Raw genomic sequence first — 21,381 nt, 5'->3', positions numbered from 1 at the left:
TTATGAGTCGGCCCTGAAGGAGGTGGAGGGCCCTGGACAGGGTTCCGACTCTGAGCGTGGTGCAGAGAGACTGGTTGACCACCAGGTGGCACCTGAACCTTGGATCAGTGGGGAGGAGACAATAGTGAGTGATCCAGAAAACACCTGTGAGTTGTTCCGGGATGCACGCCGTCGAAGAGCTAGTCGGCATCAAGAACAACTGTGCAATTACAGGAGGTGATTACGCTCAGTTGATGCTCATTAAGATCCTCTCCTGATTATAAAAGAGACTGCTTGTGCCACGCCTTTCTGCAGAAGTCAACATTAAGGACTAACAAGAAACAAACTTGGCAGGCTGGATTGCTGCCAGAGTTTGTTTGCATTGCTGCCAAGTTTTGTAGGACTTGCTGCCAGAGTGCTTATCTCTTTGTTTATGTGTCTTGCAGCCAACGAGAGTCTGGACTGATTAAAAAAAACCTTCTCATTTACATTGGTTTCGGCTCTCGTTCCTGGACGGAGAAAGGGGTGTCAGAACAGGTTACTAAATGAAAAATCACATGACTCCAGCTGTGCTTATGATCATCTTTTTTTTTCTTTACAGTATCAAAAGGATATAACCCCAAACTGCCATATTAGCCCAAACAGTAAAGAAACTTTCCGGAACTCAACTCATGAGGAAACCAGGTAAAAAGGGAAATTTTATAACTCTTTTTTCCCCCGCTCCCTTCCCTTTGTAATGTTCACCCTGGTGGTGGTATAATTAGGAAGAATATAATTTATGTTTTTATTTGCACTCATCAGAGAAGAAGGCATTACAAGAGAGTAAAAAGGCACATGATGGGGAATATGCGTTGAAAAGAAATTCACTAGCACCAGCTCTTGACTAGCGTTCTAGGTGCTGGGAGCAGCAGCTTCTTAAAGAGGGAAGCAAGAGCCTTTAGTGTGAAGCTGATTATGTCAGCAATTTCAGGCAGCACCTGTAAGCTGGCGGGATGATTCTAATCAAGTAATTAAGATCATAAAATTGAATGTCACGAAAGTGTGGTTAGTCATTTTTGGAGGGTGCTATTCTAAAGAAAAAGCAGCTCAGGAAGGGAGAGAAAAAGGGAAAAAAGTGTCAGGCGTAGGACAATACTAGTTAACTGTAATGGGTAACATGTGACTGAAAGAGGGAGAAGATGAGAGGGGGAGAGAGAGAGAGAGAGAGAGAGAGAGAGAGAGAGAGAGAGAGAGAGAGAGAGAGAGAGAGAGAGAGAGAGAGAGAGAGAGAGAGAGAGAGAGATGCTGTGAAAGTCATTAAATGCAATATTACAGCCCAAAACCTCGTTGGATGCCAGAAATCCCATTTTATTCAGGAAAGTTATCCTGTTAGCCATCTAGCCTGGTTTTGAATGCATTGGCTGCCACTGACTTCACCATTATGGAAAATAGGTCCTTCAAATTCTAGTTTGACAGACTTGGTGAGCTAAACATCTCTTTCTGCATCTGGATCAGTGGTGGGATTCAGCCAGTTCGCACCTATTCGGGAGAACCGATTGGTAATTTTCAAAGCAGTTCAGAGAACCGGTTGTTGGAAGAAAACTTATTTAGTTTTTTTCCACTTTACAGGGCTAATCCTGTAAGGAAGGCAGGAAGGAAACATTCTGGTGTTGTTTCTAGCCTCATCTTTATTGCCCTGCTTACAGAAACTGCCTCTCCCTTTAACCCTTATTACATTCTAACAGCTAAGGTAAAACGCCCATCAACATAAGTGATGTTGAGTTGGCCATGCCCACCCAGTAACATGACCACCAAGTCCCACCTACCCTGCTGGTCATTAGGGCAGAGAACCCGTTGTTAAATTATTTGAATCCCACCACTGATCTGGATGGTGGGACAATCTACATGGGATGGGGGAAAACTGGCTGCCAAAATTCTTTCCAGATTAAGGAGAGGATTTCGAGATAGCCCATGTGACTCTGAACAACTGCTGCTCATGAGTGGACCATGGGATTTGTGCCATTTTGTGAGGTTTGTCTATGGGCTGGGAGTCGAGGGAGGAATCATCCTTACTCACAGTTCTTGGTGTAGCATTTAAAACGCAATATGTCAATCACACCTTACTTCTTAATCACTTTGGATTTGAATTCCAAAAGATTCTTCCTAATGGCAAGTTATATTGTATTCGCTAGGTCAGTTAGGAAAAAATAACTTTTAAAGGGTGCTTTGAATATGGACTTTTGAAAATTTAATGGTGGATTAAGGGCTCAGAAGGACTTTGAATTTCAATTTTAAAAGAGTTTTTACTAGAATAAATTTTCCCATGGGAAAAATGGGATCTGGGTTTTTTTTAATGATAAGGGGACATGGAAAGTTGAACACTAGATGAAGCTAAAGGATAAAGAAGACAAAATAGAAATCTATAGTAGAAGCTTGAACATATTTGTCTACCAAGCTTTTGAAAAAAGCAAATACATTTCTTAATAAGGTTGACAGAACTTGTAATGAAATTACCGAATAAGAACTAGTTGCAGCCTATGATTTCAAAATTACTTTGAAGGGGGGACTTAAATTTAGCAAATAGTGATAAAAATATGGGCACATACAGTAAATGGAATTGATGGATGACTATTCGCAAAAAGAGATCTACAAATATTGAACGAGGGAACAAATGTACTAAGTATTTAAGTATTTAATAAATTTATAGGCCGCCCAATCCCGAAGGACTCCGGGCGGCTAATGTGTATGTGTGTGTGCATGCTCTGCTAAGGTTTTGAAATATTTTATTAGCTGTGATATACAAAAGAGCAAACTTTATTTATTGGATATAAAGAGGAAATCTGCGAAAGGTCTGAAAGATTTTTGCTTGAAACACAGATGAGCAGAAAACTAACTCTTGGACTCTTATTGAAGGGATTAAAAGATAATTTTACAAGCTCAGGAAGGAATTTGAGGTTGACGAGAGCTAAAAGGAACAAAAAAAGTTACTTCTGATTGCCCTTACTGTACTTTTCCTGACAAAGGATGACTGATGAAGTATTTGGATCTTTGCTTTATTTTGTTTTTCTTAAATAGATGAGCTATGGGTGAAGAACTATTGTGTTGTATTAGAGATAGTGATAAATATTAAGACTGTCTTTACTTGAAAGGAGAACCTACTTCATTCTTTATTCCTTTCTTATTTTTTTCCAACTTTTTTTGAAAAAAATTGTTCACACTTTTCTATTCTTTTGCATGTTTCTATTTTAACTTTTTGTATTATTCTTTTCATTTGTAACCCTTAATAAAATTATGTGGAAAAAATAAACAGGGCTTTCCTAGCCCTACCTGAAGATGCTATGCTTTGAACTTGGCAATGTTTACAAGCGAAATATGCCCTCTGCTCTTAGTGATCTTGCATGTCTATATTTGTGCGTGTATGCATGAGAAAGATTATGCGCTGCTTAAATGTGATAGAGGTAAAGATGTGGCTTAAATCTTTATCCTTGAAAATGTAAGATGTTGAATCTGGTATTCTGATGTGCGGTATTTGATTTGGTTGCTTTGCAGAGTGCTGACTATTCCTCTCCATTGTGTTTCGTTAGCTATGTCGGTGATCAAAACTAAAGCTATCAACTTTCCTACTGTAAAAATCCAGATTGGAAGGATCATTTAAGATGATAAATTCTTGGGTTGTGTTGTTCCTCACTGTTTTGAGAAGGTTGCAAAGAAGGTTTTGATCAGAGTTTCGCAGATTGCAAGAGTGTAATTATTGAGTTTAGCAACTGAGCCAGAAACAACTTTATGCAGAGTTTATTATTTTTTATTTTGCTTACTTGGTGGGCAGAACTGGTGTAACAGTATGATCTGGAATGTCACTGGGAGTTCCCCCGCCACATCCCTCTCATCTGTATTCTACACAGTTACTCTAAACAGGCAACCAGCCAGATTTTTTTTCTTTCATAATTCCACATCCCCTCCTACACCAGCTTGCCTTTAAACTTCCACTGATCCCCACGGGGATTCTACAACCGCAATACCATTCTCATCATTGCCTCTTGTTCATCATTGTGACACCAAACACCTCACAATTTGGAGAGGGGGGGCGGAAAGACAGTCAAGGATATGAAGGGGGAAAGAGAAATAAACAACTTCCCAAGAGGAGCAGTTGTGCTACAACAGGAGGTAAGAGAAAGCCAATTTCTCTGCCAGCTGCTAGACTGAGTGTAAAATACTGGTTGGGCCTAAGAGTCCGAAGAGTTTTAGGAGTTAGAGGGGAGGAAGAACCATGATACTCTTGATTTCTTTCCAAGTGCCAAGATTAAGTGAGGGAGTAGATAGAATAAGAGCAAGAACAAGGCAGTGGGAGAGAGAAAATAATTAAGTGAAGTGTAATATTGTTTATACTACATTAGTGGGGGGGAAAACTGGATTTATATTCTCATTTATTAGAATTCCCAGAGAATGGTCATTTGTATTGCCTAAATATGAGCATGATATGGGTCGATTTGGAATTTGCAAGGCAGTAAAGTATAACCATCATTCCTTTCAAAAATGTATATTATGATCTGAAAAGAAACATTGCTGCAAATGTACCAAAGTCCCTTTTGATTTTCTGTATCATTAGGAACCGGGCCTTTGCAAATTCCTTCATTAAATTGTCCGATCCATATATCTCGTGTGCGGGATAAGATATTTTGAATATTGTAAGGGCACAAGCACTGATAGAAATCTTTGGGTGTTCTTTAAATAGTGCATATTTCAGGTTTTATTTTCAGACATTTCACCTGACAGCAAAAGGAGTTATCAAAATCTAAAATAAAGAAGAGTGGAAAAAGCGAATTAGCAATAATTAAATATCTAAAGGCATAGTAAATAAGAATGAATTGATTATGTGACATCAAATCAATATCGGACACTTGGCAACCACATTCATGGTTTTCTCCATGATAATCAATCCTTAATTTGGTCTTTCAAGTATTTCTAATGGTAAGTACATTAATCATTGTCACTAAATGGAAGATCATACCTTGAGCTCTGGTGGCGCAGTGGTTAGAATGCAATATTCTAACTGCTCACTGCCAGGAGTTTGACCCTGACTGATTCAAGGTGGGTTGACTCAGCCTTCCATCCTTCTGAGGTTGGTAAAATGAGGACCCAGATTGGTGGGAGAGAGCAGTTTATGACTTACAGAGGCTATAAAGCACTATGAAGCAGTACAGAAGTCTAAAAGAGCCGAGGTGGCACAGTGGTTAGAGTGCAGTACTGCAGGCCACTTCAGCTGACTGCTAACTGCAGTTCGGCGGTTCAAATCTCACCGGCTCAAAGGTTGACTCATTTTTTTTATTATTAGGATTTATAGGCCGCCCTTTTCCCTGAGGGGACTCAGGGCGGCTTACAATCATAGGGAAGGGGGTGAAATGCAAAAACAAACAATATGTGAGTAAAATAAAATGATAAAAACACAACTTGCATTCAACACTCAACACTCGGGCGGGGTGAAATTGGAAACCTATCCCCAGGCCTGTTGGGATAGCCAGGTCTTAAGGGCTGTGCGGAAGGCCTGGACGGTGGTGAGGGTGCGTATCTCGACGGGGAGGTCGTTCCACAGGGTCGGAGCTGCAACAGAAAAGGCTCTCCTCCGTGTAGTCGCCAGTCGGCATTGACTGGCGGACTCAGCCTTCCATCCTTCCGAGGTGGGTAAAATGAGGACCCGGATTGTTGTTGGAGGCAATATGCTGACTCTGTAAACTGCTTAGAGAGGGCTGAAAGCCCTATGAAGCGGTATATAAGTCTAACTGCTATTGATATTGCTATAAGTGCTATTGCTATTGTTATATATTCTGTGCTTTTGTGTTTTTAGCATCATACTTTAAGAAACTACAATATTTCTGAATCAGTATTTTCCCCAAAGGGGGGAAAAAAGTCTTCAGCATCTCACATAATTTTAGACAAGTAGGAAAGTATATGGTATGAGAAATTTCAGATATGCTCAGTAGATGGAGTAAATTAGTTATTATCTATATAGAACTCCTTGCCTTAAATTGATCTCCAGGAATAGTACAATTAAATTAAATTAAAATAGACTAATCACACTTTTCTAGAAAACATTGCTAAGGGGATGATGAGGGGAACCCAAGATTAGGATTGGGTTTAATTTTCGATGAACACATATAATGAACAAAGTTACCACTTGAGTGACTTGAATAGCACTGATTTTAATTTGGAATTGCAATTTGCAATACATACACACACACACACACACACACACACACACACACACACACACACAGAGCTGTGGGAAATAAAGGATAAAAAAGGAAGAACAAAGTTGTGCACCCAATGTCACATAATGTATAGTTAATTGTTTAAGCTGAAGAACTTTGAATTTTCCAGTGTATAATTCTGTCTCACTAAATCAGCAGCTTTGTATCTATGTACAATCCATATTTTTATCTTCATCTGCTTAATAAGAATAGTGACCTTCACCAAACAGTTGATTAAATAAGTACTGTTTTCATCTTGTGGTCATTCTATGGAGATTATCATTTATGGCAGCAAAATTATCAGGGGTGTCACATTTTGAGAGAAGGGAAAGGCTGCTTGTTTGGTTTCATGACAAACATGTTTGAAATTTACGTTATGAAATGTTACATCCACAAGAGACAGCATTAAAGGCTACGAGATACTCATCTAAAAGAGCAACACAATTGCTATGTAAAAAAGGCAGCCAACGTTTGTTATGGTTGTTCCATTTTTCCTAAGCTCAGGAGATACAGAAACCTTTTCATTGGTCTTCCAAAACACGTGATTAAATAGCTTACCTGAGCTTTCCTTCTGAGAAAACTTTGTTTGAAAGGCATCATCAGAGAGGGAAAGGCCTTTGTCCTTATAGTCTTCAGCCTCATCTTCAGTGACAATTGTGTCTTAGCTCATTTACCTTTCAAGATCTTAATGAATAGCAGGAAATACTGGAGGAGATATATCCTGATATAGTTGTCAGTGTGATGCTTTAAAGGTCAGAGCCAGTCTTTGGAATTCTTTCCACAATGAATTGGCAACTAGCTGAGTTCTTCAAAACCCTTTAAAGTCTTCCCTGAAACTTATGCCAGTAACAAGCTGCAATCTGGACCAGAATGAGTTGATACAGCCAGCCCATAGAACATTATTGGTACTTGAGAGACCGCCTCCTGCCAATTACCTCCCTACGACCAATTAGATCCCACAGATTAGGTCTCCTCCGAATACCATCCGCTAGCCAATGTCGACTGTCGACCCCTTGGGGGAGGGCCTTCTCTGTGGCTGCTCCGGCCCTCTGGAATGATCTCCCCGTGGAGATTCAGACCCTCACCACCCTTCAGGCTTTCCGCAAAGCTATCAAGACCTGGCTGTTTCGGCAGGCCTGGGGCTGATGAGTTCCCAGCCCCACTTGAATTGTTGCGACTGTTGCGTTGTTTTTAATCTGTTTTTTGTATTTGTTTTTGTCTTGGTTTGTTGTTGTATTCCCCCCCCCCCGCATCTTGTTTGTTAGCCACCCTGAGTCCCTCGGGAATAGGGCGGCATACAAGTGTAATAAAGATTGAAACATTGAAATATTATGGATGATATAAATTCATTATCTTTCACACCACTCCTGTGTCTGCCATTTGTCTGTTCCCTTGCCAATATGTTGTGACTCAGCAGAAGTTTGCTGTGAGTTGAGTCAGGATGCAAGATTAACAATGCAGCTGGGGCTCTTTAGTGTGGTCTTCTGGAGATAAAAGGACGGATGGCGCCACGGCCTGGTTGCAGGAGTCAACGTTCGTCGTTCGTTCATGGTTCATTGTTCATCGGTCGTGGTTTCTTTATGAGAGACACTTGGATAAGTGATTTGCTTTCTGTAACCCTGATTCAAAGTGACACTTGGAGAAGTGATTTGCTTTGTAAGAGATCTTTGTTTTTGCATTCTGTTATCTTCTTGCCAGAGACTTTATTTATGTTTAATTTTGGGCTCGCAGCCAGCGGGAGCCGAGGCTGATAAAGTTATTTCCTTTTAAGTCTGTCTGACTGCCGTCTGTGAACAAGCGGAGGAAGGGGGTCAGAACACCAATATAACCTCCAGGGTTTGTTTTTTTTAGCTCCCTCCCCCACATACTTGGACTTCTGCAAAACCATGAATGAATTCCCTGCCTGTAATTACCAACCAAATGAGCATTGTTTGTCACATGTCACCACAAGAACCATTTTGCTGGGAAGTAGAATGTGAACAGGACTGCTTGTAAAATCTAATTCATAAGTGCTGTAATATATAAGGGATGATGTATTATTCAAGCAATAGATGAAGACAATGGTCCTTGTAGGCTGTTGTTCCTCACAATGGATATAGCAGAGTGAAAACAAGGGGATTTGAATGTCAGTTAGTAAGAGAGGGCAAGTTTCCATCTTCATTTGTATCTTCTGGTGGTGTTTCCTAATGAAAAAACATAGTAGGACATAGAGATGAGGTGTTCTGCCCTTCATCCCTATAGTGACTCTTATATTTAATTTTCCTTGAGAATTCTTGATTGTTTTATTTTACTGAATAGAATAATTCAGACTGTCCCAAATTTCAAGCAAAAAGTGATTACTTAGAGTCACGTTCTTAATTTTCCTGTAACAATCTTCAAGATGTCCATCTGAAAAGGGACATAACATTTGAATTTTGATGATAGCAAGCATTCCCCTTCTTTTTCATAACCCAACAGTCAATTTTGTCTTTTTTTAGTTCAGAGAATGGATACATCTTAAAACTGAGGCATATGTCTGGCTATCCAATCTTCTCAGTAATGCCATTTTATTCTACTGCATCATTTTTTTGTGGATTATGAAGCTGGGAAGGAAAAATAGAGAAGGGATGAAAGATGTGTAAGAGCTGAACACAGGGAGGAATAAGATATTCAGAAATCAGACAGAACTAAATCAAGCTGAGAATTAAACAAATTCTGGATTAATGCAAACACAGCAGGGAACTACATAGAGTGTCTGCTGAGAATAATAATCAGCGAAGTGACTACATCAGAAAGGGGAAGTGTATTTAGTCACAGGGACGTTAGTTTGCGCTGTCTAGTATAAATACAGCATTGTGGCTTCACAATCCTCAAGGCTGAGTTAAGCCATCTCCTCTTATGTCCAGCCTCAATGTGGGGGGGGGGGAGTCTTCAAAGTGACACAGGAAAATGCATTAGGAATTAAACTGAATGGTGAAGCAGAACATTTGAACGACATGTTCATTGTACCTCACAGAATAGAGGAAGAAGTATCTACATGGAGCTTCTGTGAAATGACACTTCTAGTATCACAAGGCTGAGAGGCAGTGGAGAAATGAAAAAAAAGGAAGTGTAAAAAAGTGAAAGACTAATTTTTGGATGTCAAGACATATTGTAAAGTTTGTAGGAGTCAGATAATGTGTAAATCTGATAAACATGCATGCATACATACTGAGCCGAGGTGGCGCAGTGGTTAAATGTAGCACTGCAGTTCAGCAGTTTGGCTGTTCAAATCCCACCAGGCTCAAGGTTGACTCAGCCTTCCATCCTTCCGAGGTGGGTAAAATGAGGACCCAGATTGTTGTTGGGGGCAATATGCTGACTCTGTAAACCGCTTAGAGAGGGCTGAAAGCCCTATGAAGCGGTATATAAGCCTAACTATTGCTATTGCTATTGCTATACAAAAAATTTTCTACATGTTAAAGATATATACAATTCCAGGGAACCTAGACCTTCCAGAGGGTGTTGGATTTCAACACATTGAAATCAATTCATTGCCCTTATCCCACTTAAGAATTCTGGGTATGAGCTATAGGATTCCCAGATTGATCCACATTTCCTTAATCACATTTAAAGTGAAGGAAGAATCTTGCTGGATGCTTTAATGCAACAGGAGTTCACCAGACTGAGTATGCACCATTAAACCCTTGAAAAAAAAAGCAAAATATGGAAAAAATGAGGAGCAAAACTATATTTGAAAGAACAACTCACTTGACTTGTTAAGCATCCTTAAATTAACCAAATAAGTCCATGAAGAAGAAATTACTTCTTCATCTTCTTTTCCTTCTCCTCCATTAGCCTGGCTTTTTTTAAAAAAATAATAATAATTCAGCTGCCTTTTCTCCTTTGCTGATAAGTCAAAAAAGTTATTTGTTAATATACATCATGTTTTATTATTTAAACAATGGATATTGTACAAAAATATATTCTTTAATTCATGACTTTTTCAGCCAGCCTTTGACAAAATTTGGAGTGGGGGAGATTTATATAAAAAAAAAAGCAGATATAATTTGAATGAAAAGAGAAAATGCTAGTTGGAATAGGGGGATTTGGATGGTAGGTGAGCATAGAATGGGGAAAAAATAAGGCTTGTTATAGCAATGAACAAATGGAACAGAAGTTGCCTCCAGAAGTTCTGAATGCCCCAACATTGGAAGTCTTTGAGAAGATGTTGAATAGCCATTTGCCTGAAAAAGTATAGGGTTTCCTGCCTAGGCAGGGGGTTGGACTAGAAGACCTCCAAGGTCCCTTCCAACTCTGCTATTGTATTATTGTATTCATAAAGAATAGAAAAAGAATGAGAACTTACTTCCTAAATCCATTTTGGGATTGTCATTTAATAGAGTTGCTGTATTGGAAGATTTGAGAAAATGAGAGTGAATAACCAACATCATTCATATTTTGCATCATGCTCACATTTCCTCAGATCCTTCACCTAGGGCAAAACAGAGAAGATGTTCCTCTCCAGTCTCTGCCTCCCCCCATCTCCAGTCAAATGAATGTTAAAAATGCACTTTTCAGACGGCTCAGATCTTGCAAGAAGAAATCTGTTCCAGCAGCCCATAGAATGTTTATCTTTTGATGTAAAAATCTATTCTCCGTTTCAAACTTTGATGGATAATTTCGAATAGCAACCTAGTTTACTTTCAGAGTCCCCAGAATTAATTTAATTTAATTTAATTTATTAGATTTATAGGCTGCCCAATTCTGGAGGACTCCGGGTGGCTTATACAGAACAAGAAAAGAAAAACAAACAAAATTAAAAATTCTCCAACATGCATACGTTCAGATTGGGGCTGGACCCTACATAATAAGGTCAACAGCCCCAGGCCTGCCGGAACAGCCAGGTTTTAACAGCTTTTCTGAAGGCCATAAGGGTGGGTGAGGTCCAGACCTCTGGGGGTAGCTGATTCCACAGGGTTGGAGCAGCCACAGAGAAGGCCCTCCTCCGAGGCCCCGCCAGCCGACACTGTCCGGCTGACGGCGTCGTAAGGAGGCCCACCCTGTGGGATCTTATCAGCTGATGTGATGGAAACATTGTATGAAGTATTTTTTCCCAAGTATAGTTATTGTTATTTTTATAGTAAATAAATGAAATTAGACATTAAAATACTTCCTCAAACATCTATGTGTGCTGTGCAACACAAGCTTTGCACACAATGGCCTAACATTATAAGTAAGCTTTTACTTTAACAGACATGAAGTCTTAGATGAATTAGAGAATGGCCTTAGCTGCTGTAGGAAATCAAATCATATCAACTGAACATGTAAGAATTAAAGAAACTTTGAACAGATAATTAGAATGCTTCTTAGTGAAAGGCCCATAAAATAAAATGTAATAAAGAATGAAAATGAAAATATTGTAATGTGGTATACTCTTTTACCATTTGTATTTCTTTTTGTAGTTGAATATTACCAAGTATTGAACAACTGAATTTGTACGGCTAATGAATACTGGAACAGAAGATTTTTTTCATCTTTTATTAATATTAATAAAGGAGAATAAAATCATCAACCAAATTATATTATGGCCCTGTTGTGGCCCAGCAGGATCCGGTTGAGCTGCTGATGGACTCAGATAGCGAGAAACCATATGAGTCTGCCCTGGACGATGTGGAGGACCCTGGGCAGGGTTCAGACTCAGAGTAGGGACCAGAGAGGCTGGGTGGCCACCAGGAGGCCCCTGAGGCATGGAGCAGTGGGGAGGACTCAAGGCAGTTTGTCCCTGATGCTAGATTGAGAAAGGGCTGAGAAACGGAAGCAGCAACTCCGTAGGCAGACTCACAGAAGATGATTAAGCACAGGTGGTTGTTGATTGGCCCCTCCCAAGAGAGATTATAGGTGAGGCGTTGGGAGGGGACATTTGCAGGAAACAACCGTTCGAATTAGTAGTTAAGAAAATCTATCTGTGTATTCTAACTGTGTCTGTTCATTTGGACTATCTGTGTTGCTTCATTTGAACTATCCGGGTTTCTGCAGATCTACTCTGTTGAACCTGAGTTGCCTGGGCCCTCAGCCAAAGGATTTGTTATCTCAGTAATTGAACAGTGGCAAACAGCCAAGCCTGTGTTCTGGTTTATTCACAGGCCAGAGGGTCAGAACATGGCCCATTGGTGTAACCCATTCTGATGGTTCAGTAAAGAATAGCAACACACCCTGCCCTCTGTTCTATTTGATTTAAAATTGAAAGAAAACAATTATGTGGCAACAATCTGCATGAAATTTAATGAAACCGGGCAGAAAATCAGAATGTACTTCTGAGATAGTGAATTTATATTTTCTGGAATAAGTCTAAATAAGGTAAAGCTTTTTTTTTCTAGCACTAGATAAACACAATTCATTATATTTAAACATTTGTTTGCAGATTTAAGAAGCTTGCATATTATTTTCAACACCGTGTAAATCTTTTTTTAATAGTGGAAGACATATTTCTCAAATATGACCATCTGTTTCTTTGTCAGGTAAAAAGAGTTCCAAAAATACGAAAGGAAAAAAAAATGTTCTAAAATAGTGGAATTAAAAGAAGATGTATTTAGTGAATTTTGTAATGGAATGCACATTTCTGGCAAAATGATTTCCCTGTTGAATTTATTATGGATTATGGATTTTCTGGCTGAAATAAATCCACATATCTATAGTGATGTAGCCTCGCAAGTTTATCAATGCCAGCCTACATATTAATCTCAATTTCATTGGGGACTATTAGTACTGATGAATAAACATAACATGATGGCATCAATGTGTTGGGGCTACATTTCACAACTGTCTTGCCAAAAGGAATGTTTGTTTACCAACCAACTTTAACTCATAGATCCTCTGGGATATGCATGAGATCCAAAAGCAGAGTGGGGAGGGAATACACAATCAATACTTTTATGCTTCCTCTTTGACTACTTCTCTTTTGAGTCTTGTTGAATTCCTGTAACTTCATCTCCATGCCATTGCAACTTTTTTGGCTCTTTGCCATCGTGTAAGGATAGGTGGAAGTGACCTTATGAGACAGATATGGAAATAAAACAGGGGGAAGCCTAGATAAAATCATGCAAAGCTATCTCAGTCCGCAGATGAAAAAGGGGCATGGGAACTCAGAATGGACTCTTCCTAGTTTCCCATAAAGTACAAGTAAAGAAGGGGAGAAGGACATTCACACAAACCCTTCAAGGTAATACAGACAAGGAGGACAAACCATGAGTTGTCAAGCTTCCTTTGCTGTAAAGTTACAGTAACAACATCTTTTAGATCAAGCTTTAATGATAAAAAATGGGTTGCGTTGAAATGAACCTATTTTACCTCTAGTCTCCCACAGAACCCTAGGATTTCATGGAGCTAAATTTGAAAGCCCTCTTCTAATTTATAGGTGTATCTTCTAAATACTGAGCTAAAATTTCATTTCTAATTTTCAAAACAGTTGTCTCTTTTTCGTAGAAGAGGTTTATTTTTTTCCCCATTTTGTCATACCATATATATATATATATATACACATACATACATACATAAATACATACACATACATACACATGTGTGTGTGTGTGTATGCAGTACCTATACAAATATTACACACACACATGCACACACGCACACACACACACAGCTTCCCTGATAATAATCTCTTCCCAGACAATAAGCCTTCCCCAAAAATATTGCAACACAACAGCAGCTATGAGTTGACTATGCTCACCACCTCTCTGCACCTCAAAAATAATAAGACCTCCCTCAAAATAAGGCCAAGTGCTTATTCCGGGGGTCAAAAGAAAATAAGACCCTGTCTTATTTCTTTTTAGATCCAATTCAAACTATCAGCTCCAATGTAGAAATAGTTCAGTATTTCTCCTCCTCCTCTCCACTTCTCAATTTCCTTCCTTCCTTCCTTCCTTCCTTCCTTCCTTCCTTCCTTCCTTCCTTCCTTCCTTCCTTCCTTCCTTCTTTCCTTCCTTCAAAAGAAACATGAAAGCAACAAGAAGATGGAAACGGAATTTCTAAGTTATATAAAATTGAGTAAAAAGCTCAAAGTAACAGTAGATTAGCATTGCATATAAAAATGATCAAACCCATAGTTAAAATCAAGTCAAGATTAAATAATTCACAAAAGTGGCCAGGATATGTTGTGACTCAGCAGAAGTTGCTGTGAGTTGAGTCGGGATGCAGGAATAACAATGCAGCTGGGGCTCGTTAGCGTGATCTTCTGGAGATAAAAGGACTGATGGTGCCACGCCCTGGTTGCAGAAGTCAACGTTTGTCGTTCGTTTATGGAGAATTCAGTTCCGATCCTGTTTGAGTTTGTGAGACACTTGGAGAAGTGATTTTGCTTCTTGAAAACCTGGTTTGGCCGTAAGAGATCTTTGCTTTGCATTCTGTTATCTTCTTGCCAGAGACTTTATTTATGTTCATTTTGGGCTCGGAAGCCAGTCTGAGCCGAGGACTGATAAAGTTATTTCCTTTTAAGTCTGTCTGACTGTCGTCTTTGAACGAGCGGAGAAGAGGGGGTCAGACCAGGATAATAAGATTCCGGTCAGAATAAACAATTATCAAGAGTTTCTATTTAAAAAAAACTCTCCTTATTAACAAGCCGGGCAAGACCTAATGTATTAAACACCCTTTTGTTAAGAGAAACCCAAACTTCAAATATGGTATAAGACTATAGTATATGTAGAATTATAGTCAGCTGCTGGTCATTATTTAGCTTCCTTCTCTTTCAGTAGCAAATGCCATTGGATTCAGTAGTAATTAAGATGTGTATAAGAGGATGTTTGCCTGAAAAAGAACAAAGTATTTGTTAACTATCATTGCACAACAGAAGCTAAATGGGAGGATTAATTCTCTTTGTTTTCTGCTGTTCCTCTTAATTGAGATAATTGAGATCCCTAATTTTTTTTTGGAATATATAGATACATGCACATGAACACACAAACATAATTTCTCTGAATCAGAACTGCCAGAGATTTGTTGGCCAAGAAAGATGGTCTTTTTAATTTAAAATGTTAGTTTTTACCACATCGTGCCGTTCTACTGTAATATAATATCAAGCTTTCGAAATGAGCCCATAGTACACTGGTGAGATTCAAATAATTTAACAACTGGTTCTCTGCCCTAATGACCATCTGGATAGGTGGGGCTCAGTGGTCATGTGACTGGGTGGGTGTGGCCAATTAAAGGTCACTCAGGTCAATGGGCGCTTCGCCTTAGCTGTTATAATGTAATAAGGGTTAACCGGAGAGGCAGTTTCTGCAAGCAGGGCAATAAAGATTAGGCTAGAAACAACACCAGAATGTTTCCTTCCTGCCTTCCTTACAGGATTAGCCCTGTAAAGTGGGGGAAAACAAAAGGAGATTTCTTCCAATAACTGGTTCTCTGAACTACTTAGAAAGTTACCAACCGGTTCTCCCGAATAGGTGCGAACTGGCTGAATCCCACCACTGCCACAGTATTACTATTTGATACAAAGTGGTTAACTGTAGTCCATGAGTCCTCGATGCTTATAATTTTAGTCACTTCTATACGTTATGAAAAAAAGATGCTGGATTCATTTTTTTTTTATGGGAGTTAATTGGTATATTTAGAAAATGCTTAGGAAGAAATGCTTCAGACCTCCTGCTAGCACTATTTGCCATTCCATCTGTAGTTGGAAAAAAAATGCTCTGACTATGAAAACTTTGTTCTTGAGATCTGTAAAAAAATCAGAGACAGCGTGTCCCAAAAAATACAGAAAGCAGTTCTCTAAAAAAGAAAATGGGAAGATGAAGGAGAAGCTTTGTCCGTGTGTTCTTATACCAAATTGGCTCTGTTTTATTCTAGCATTTGGAATTGGGGAAGGGATGATTCAATGGGATTCAATTCTAATTTGACATGTATAAAATAGCATCGTAGGTTTCAAGGCCCTTCTGGCCTTCCGTAAAGTGACGAAGACCTGGCTGTTCCGGCAGGCCTGGGGCTGTTGAATTGTCCAGCCCCATTCTAAGTTATGAATGTTGTTGCAATTTTAAACTGTTTATTTATTTTTTATATCCCCCCTCCCTTTTTATTGTAAGACTCCCGGAATCTTCCGAGAGTGGGAGGCATACAAAACTAATAAATAATAATAATAATAATAATTAATCTAAGAACCAAATGTACGTATCTCCATCTAAAGTAATAGAACCTTTCTCAAGTATTGGTGAATTTAAATATAGCCATCAACTATACTCAGTTTACAACTGATAATAATGGGCTTTGCTTATCAGTTACAAAAACAGGAGACAAGAATGATAAATTATGCAAAGATACCTGTAAAGCAATATCCATCCTTCCTTCCTTCCTTCCTTCCTTCCTTCCTTCCTTCCTTCCTTCCTTCCTTCCTTCCTTCCTTCCTTCCTTCATTCATTCATTCATTCATTCATTCATTCCTTCTTCATCTAATTATTGAAAACAGAGGTGGAGATAAATTCATCCAGGCACCTAAAATGCTGAGCTATTTAAATGTCAAATCTATTTAATGGGAGGCTAAATGCACCATTGTGTATCTGCTGTTTTCTGGTGTAATACATATATCATGAATGTAATAAATCATTATGCTGTGGCTGATGGGTTATCAATGTTCACTATGCCATGACAAACAATTGTTTCTTGCGTGGAACTGACAGATTACCTCAGACTTCGTTAAATGAGGGTCAAAGGATCGAATAATATCATAAAGAAGTGTCTGTCGTGAACTGATTGATACGTTTTTTTAATTATAAATCAAAATTTAATTCGGCTGCTTGCTGTACTCGGGAAGAACTTATGAAATTTAATATATAAAATATTCATACGTGTAATAATTGAGTTTGCAATGTTGGTGAGTCCCATTGCTCAGGAATGCAAAGAGTTCCCTCATTCATAATTTAAAGTTTTGTCATCTGCACCAATGCAGTTAGCAACTTCCAGCCTTCCCCAACTGAAAGTTTCTCAAATATATTGGGAAATTAACCTCCAGAATTCTCAGAAGGTACGTTCAAAGCCCCCCTCCCCATCAAAAAAATCATCATATCTTTATATCCCACAGGAAATTGGGTATCTTCTTACTCTCAGTCAAATCCTACCATTCATCGTTGTATGTTATATAACTGCTTTGCATGTATATCAGTACAATGATGGATACTGTAGGGCAGAGTTGTCGAATAGAGTTGTATAGAGCCGAGGTGGCGCAGTGGTTAGAGTGCAGTACTGCAGGCCACTTCAGCTGACTGCTATCTGCTGTTCGGCGGTTCAAATCTCACCGGCTCAAGGTTGACTCAGCCTTCCATCCTTCCGAGGTGGGTGAAATGAGGACCCAGATTGTTGGGGGCGATATGCTGACTCTGTAAACCGCTTAGAGAGGGCTGAACGCTGTATGAAGTGGTATCTAAGTCTAACTGCTATTGCTATTGCTATAAACTTGTGGTCTATGGGCCTAATGCGTCACACACTGGCCAACCCTACCCCCATTTTAGTGAAGGGGCAAAAGGTCGCAATACATCATGTGATGACAACATGACCCCATGAGTTTGACACCCCTGCTATAGGGGTTCTTGTCTCTGGATGGCAACTACCCACTATTTAGCAAGTGAAGCTGTTAAATCTAATATCGTATCATATTCTATTCTATCTATAGAAATAGATTCAAAAACCATGCACTACGTTCCTGCATTTTCTTCCAACTAATCCAATTCTATATTTACATTCCTTATACCAGGGGTGAAATCCACTTACCTTTGCTATTGGTTTGGTAGCTATGTGAGTGTGCACATGACCTCCCACGCATGTGCAGAGCGCATGCACAAAGTGCATGCACAGAGCATCAAAAACGGACGTGATGAAAGAGCCAAGGTGAAAGAGCCAAGGTGGCGCAGTGGTTAGGGTGCAGGCCACTTCAGCTGACTGTTATCTGCAGTTCAGTGGTTCTAATCTCACCGGCTCAAGGTTGACTCAGCCTCCATCCTTCCGAGGTGGGTGAAATGAGGACCCAGATTGTTGGGGCGATATGCTGACTCTGTAAACCGCTTAGAGAGGGCTGAAAGCCCTATGAAGCGGTATATAAGTCTAACCGCTATTGCTATTGCTATTGCTATATGACGTCTGGGTGGGTAGGCAGAGCCTGATACTGAGTGCCTGTAAAGGTAAATGAACAGCGAGGGGGGGGGGTTAATCTAAATTACTGTGCCACGTGATTTAGATTAGCTAGAAAGCAGGAAATCCTGCTTTCTAGCTAATCTAAATCACGCATCACAGCTGATCATTGGAAAAACTGGTTCACCTGAACCAGTTTCATTTTTTTACTAACCGTTTGAGAGAACCAGTAGCATTTTTACTACTGGTTCGGGTGAACCATTCCAAACCGGTAGCATTTCGTCCCTGCCTTATCCCCTCCTCCTTAGGTTACTATAGAATTTCTACATTATTTGCATTTTTTTTCTCCATAGAACTAGACGAGGTTGTGACTTTAGCCTGAGAAACATCTTCCCTTCACAGTGGCATCTCACTTGCTCTGTAGATTTTGTGTAAGAAAATAAAAGCTGAGATCATATAGATATGAAACATGGTTAGTATGTTTTTTAATTTTCAATATTCATATTGATGTTGCTATAGTGCCCTACAGTTATTACTAACAGTAGTCTGATTTCAAAACACACACACACAGAAGCAGTACTCAAGTGTACTAAGAATGTTTGATGTAGATTGATGGTGACCTGGAAATTTATATGACTAGAGAAATGATTTTGTAATTTGCATAATGAAAGCTGAAATACGTTCTCTGTGATTTTAAAAAAAACAGTCACACAGTTGTTAATTGTCTCATCAAATAGAATTCCATTTAAGATCAACTGGAAGAGAATACAATCCTCATGTTAACTTCCCTTTCCATTCTGTAACACCTCTGTTGAAAATAATAGCTCAGTACAACTCATTTTAGCAAGGAGAATCTGTAATCAACTGAAAGAATAAGGTTTCCTTCCCTAAAAGAGACAGGGAACAGTGGTTCTCCTGATATTTCTGAGTTATAATTTCCATACAATTTCCATGCCCTTGCTGGTTATAACCAGTAAGTCAGTAGGTCAGTGAATTGTTAAATTCACTGTTGAAATGATGAGTATCAGACTGAGGGTTAGCTGGTAGATATTTATGTACCCAGTTTATATCCTTCTCAACTTTAGAGACTTGGATAACATAAAAAATTAAAAATATCTTAAGTATAATCAATGCAGAATGATATATCAATGACTTTAGCCTAGATAGGAAACTGTTTTTTTTATTTTCTAGCATCTGTATCAAGATCTCTTCACTAACATCTATGAGGTCTGTATTTTCAGCCAATCTGCTCTTCAAATGTCAGTGATTCACATAGCACAAACACAACCGTAGCAATATCATTCAACTATCACCAATCTCCTCTACATCCTAAGAGCTGGATAGTATTTGATATATATATATATATATATATATATATATATATATATATATATATATATATATATATATATATATATATATATATATATATATATATATATATATATATATATATATATATATATATATACACACATACATACATACATACATACATACATACATACATACATACATACATACATACATACATATATATATATATATATATATATATATATATATATATCTATCTCAAATACTATCCAGCTCTTAGGATGTAGAGGAGATTGGTGATAGTTGAATGATATTGCTACGGTTGTGTTTGTGCTATGTGAATCACTGACATTTGAAGAGCAGATTGTATATATAAGTGTATATATATATATACACTTTCATCTGCTCCCAGGTGTCAAAGTTAGTTTCTTAGTGTTTCTATAATACTTTGCATGGTGCTAGCAGGTAAGGGGGAAAAATATTGAAACTATGTCACCATTCTGTTCTGATCAGGATATTTCACCTGCCAAATAGGACTAATTGGATTATACTTTCTTGCTTACAATCAAAATATGACTTTGGCTTCCATTCTTACCTGCTTCAGATTCAGAATGATAGGCTGACAGGTTTCCATATTTATGTTGTAGTTGTAGTTGTAGTTGAGTTTATTTATAGGCCACCCTTTTCCCTGAGGGGACTCAGGGCAGCTAACAACTTGTATGGGAGGGGGAAGACATACAATAACATAAAAACACAATGTATAATTAAAATCAAGCAACATTCATACAACATTCGGGTGGGGGCGGATTATGGTCTTTACCCCCAGGCCTGGCGGGATAGCCAGATCTTGAGGGCTGTGCGGAAGGTCTGAAGGGTGGTGAGGGTATGAATCTCCATGAGGAGATCGTTCCAGAGGGTGGGAGCTGCTACTGAAAAGGCTCTCCTCCGCGTAGTTGCCAGCCAGCACTGGCTGGCAGATGGCACTCGGAGGAGGCCTAATCTGTGAGATCTTATGGGTCGAGAGGAGGTGATTGGCAGGAGGCGGTCTCCCAAGTACGCAGATCCACTACCATGAAGGGCTTTGTAGGTAGTAAGAAGCACCTTGAAGCGCACATGGAGATCAACAGGTAGCCAGTGCAGCTCGCGGAGGATAGGTGTTATGTGGGTGAACCGAGGTGCACCCACAATCACTTGCGCGGCCGCATTCTGGACTAGCTGAAGCCGCCGGATGCTCTTCAAGGGCAGCCCCATGTAGAGCACGTTGCAGTATTCCAGCCTAGAGGTCACGAGGGTGCGAGTGACTGTTGTGAGAGCCTCCCGATTCAGGTAGGGTCGCAACTGGTGCACCAGGCGAACCTGGGCAAATGCCCCCCTGGTCACAGCCGACAGGTGGTAATCAAAGGTCAGCTGTGGATCCAGGAGGACTCCCAAGTTGCGAACCCTGTCTGAGGGGTGTAAAATTTGGCCCCCCAGCCTGAGCGATGGAACACTAACCAAATTTTTGGGAGGGAAACACAACAGCCACTCGGTCTTTTCTGGGTTGAGTACAAGCTTGTTAGCCCTCATCCAGTCCCTGACGGCCTCGAGACCCTGGTTCATCACGTCCACCGCTTCATTGAGTTGGCACGGGGCGGACAGATACAGCTGCGTATCGTCCGCATATTGGTGGTATCTTATCCCGTGCCTCCGAATGATCTCGCCCAGCGGTTTCATGTAGATGTTAAATAGTACGGGGGACAGGACCGACCCCTGCGGCACCCCATATGTTAGGGGCCTCATGGTC

At 39.6% G+C, this 21,381-nt stretch overlaps 1 protein-coding gene across 1 annotated transcript in view; it reads left to right on the top strand.

Annotated features, from left to right (window-relative positions):
- The first annotated feature begins 603 nt into the window (after positions 1–603).
- CDH12 (cadherin 12) overlaps positions 604–21,381 on the top strand; it is a 409,272-nt gene continuing 388,494 nt past the window's right edge. Inside the window, exon 1 of the mRNA XM_087721991.1 lies at positions 604–663. The gene's annotated coding sequence lies outside the window, so the exon portion shown is untranslated. The remainder of the gene's footprint in view (positions 664–21,381) is intronic.

The sequence above is a fragment of the Thamnophis sirtalis genome, unplaced genomic scaffold (genome assembly GCF_051295495.1).
Source record: "Thamnophis sirtalis isolate CommonGarterSnake01/CBP01778 unplaced genomic scaffold, rThaSir2_p1.2 scaffold_8, whole genome shotgun sequence".
Lineage (NCBI taxonomy): Eukaryota > Metazoa > Chordata > Lepidosauria > Squamata > Natricidae > Thamnophis > Thamnophis sirtalis.
The sequence above is the reverse complement of the archived record's forward strand: the minus strand, read 5'-3'. Positions and strand labels throughout refer to the sequence as shown.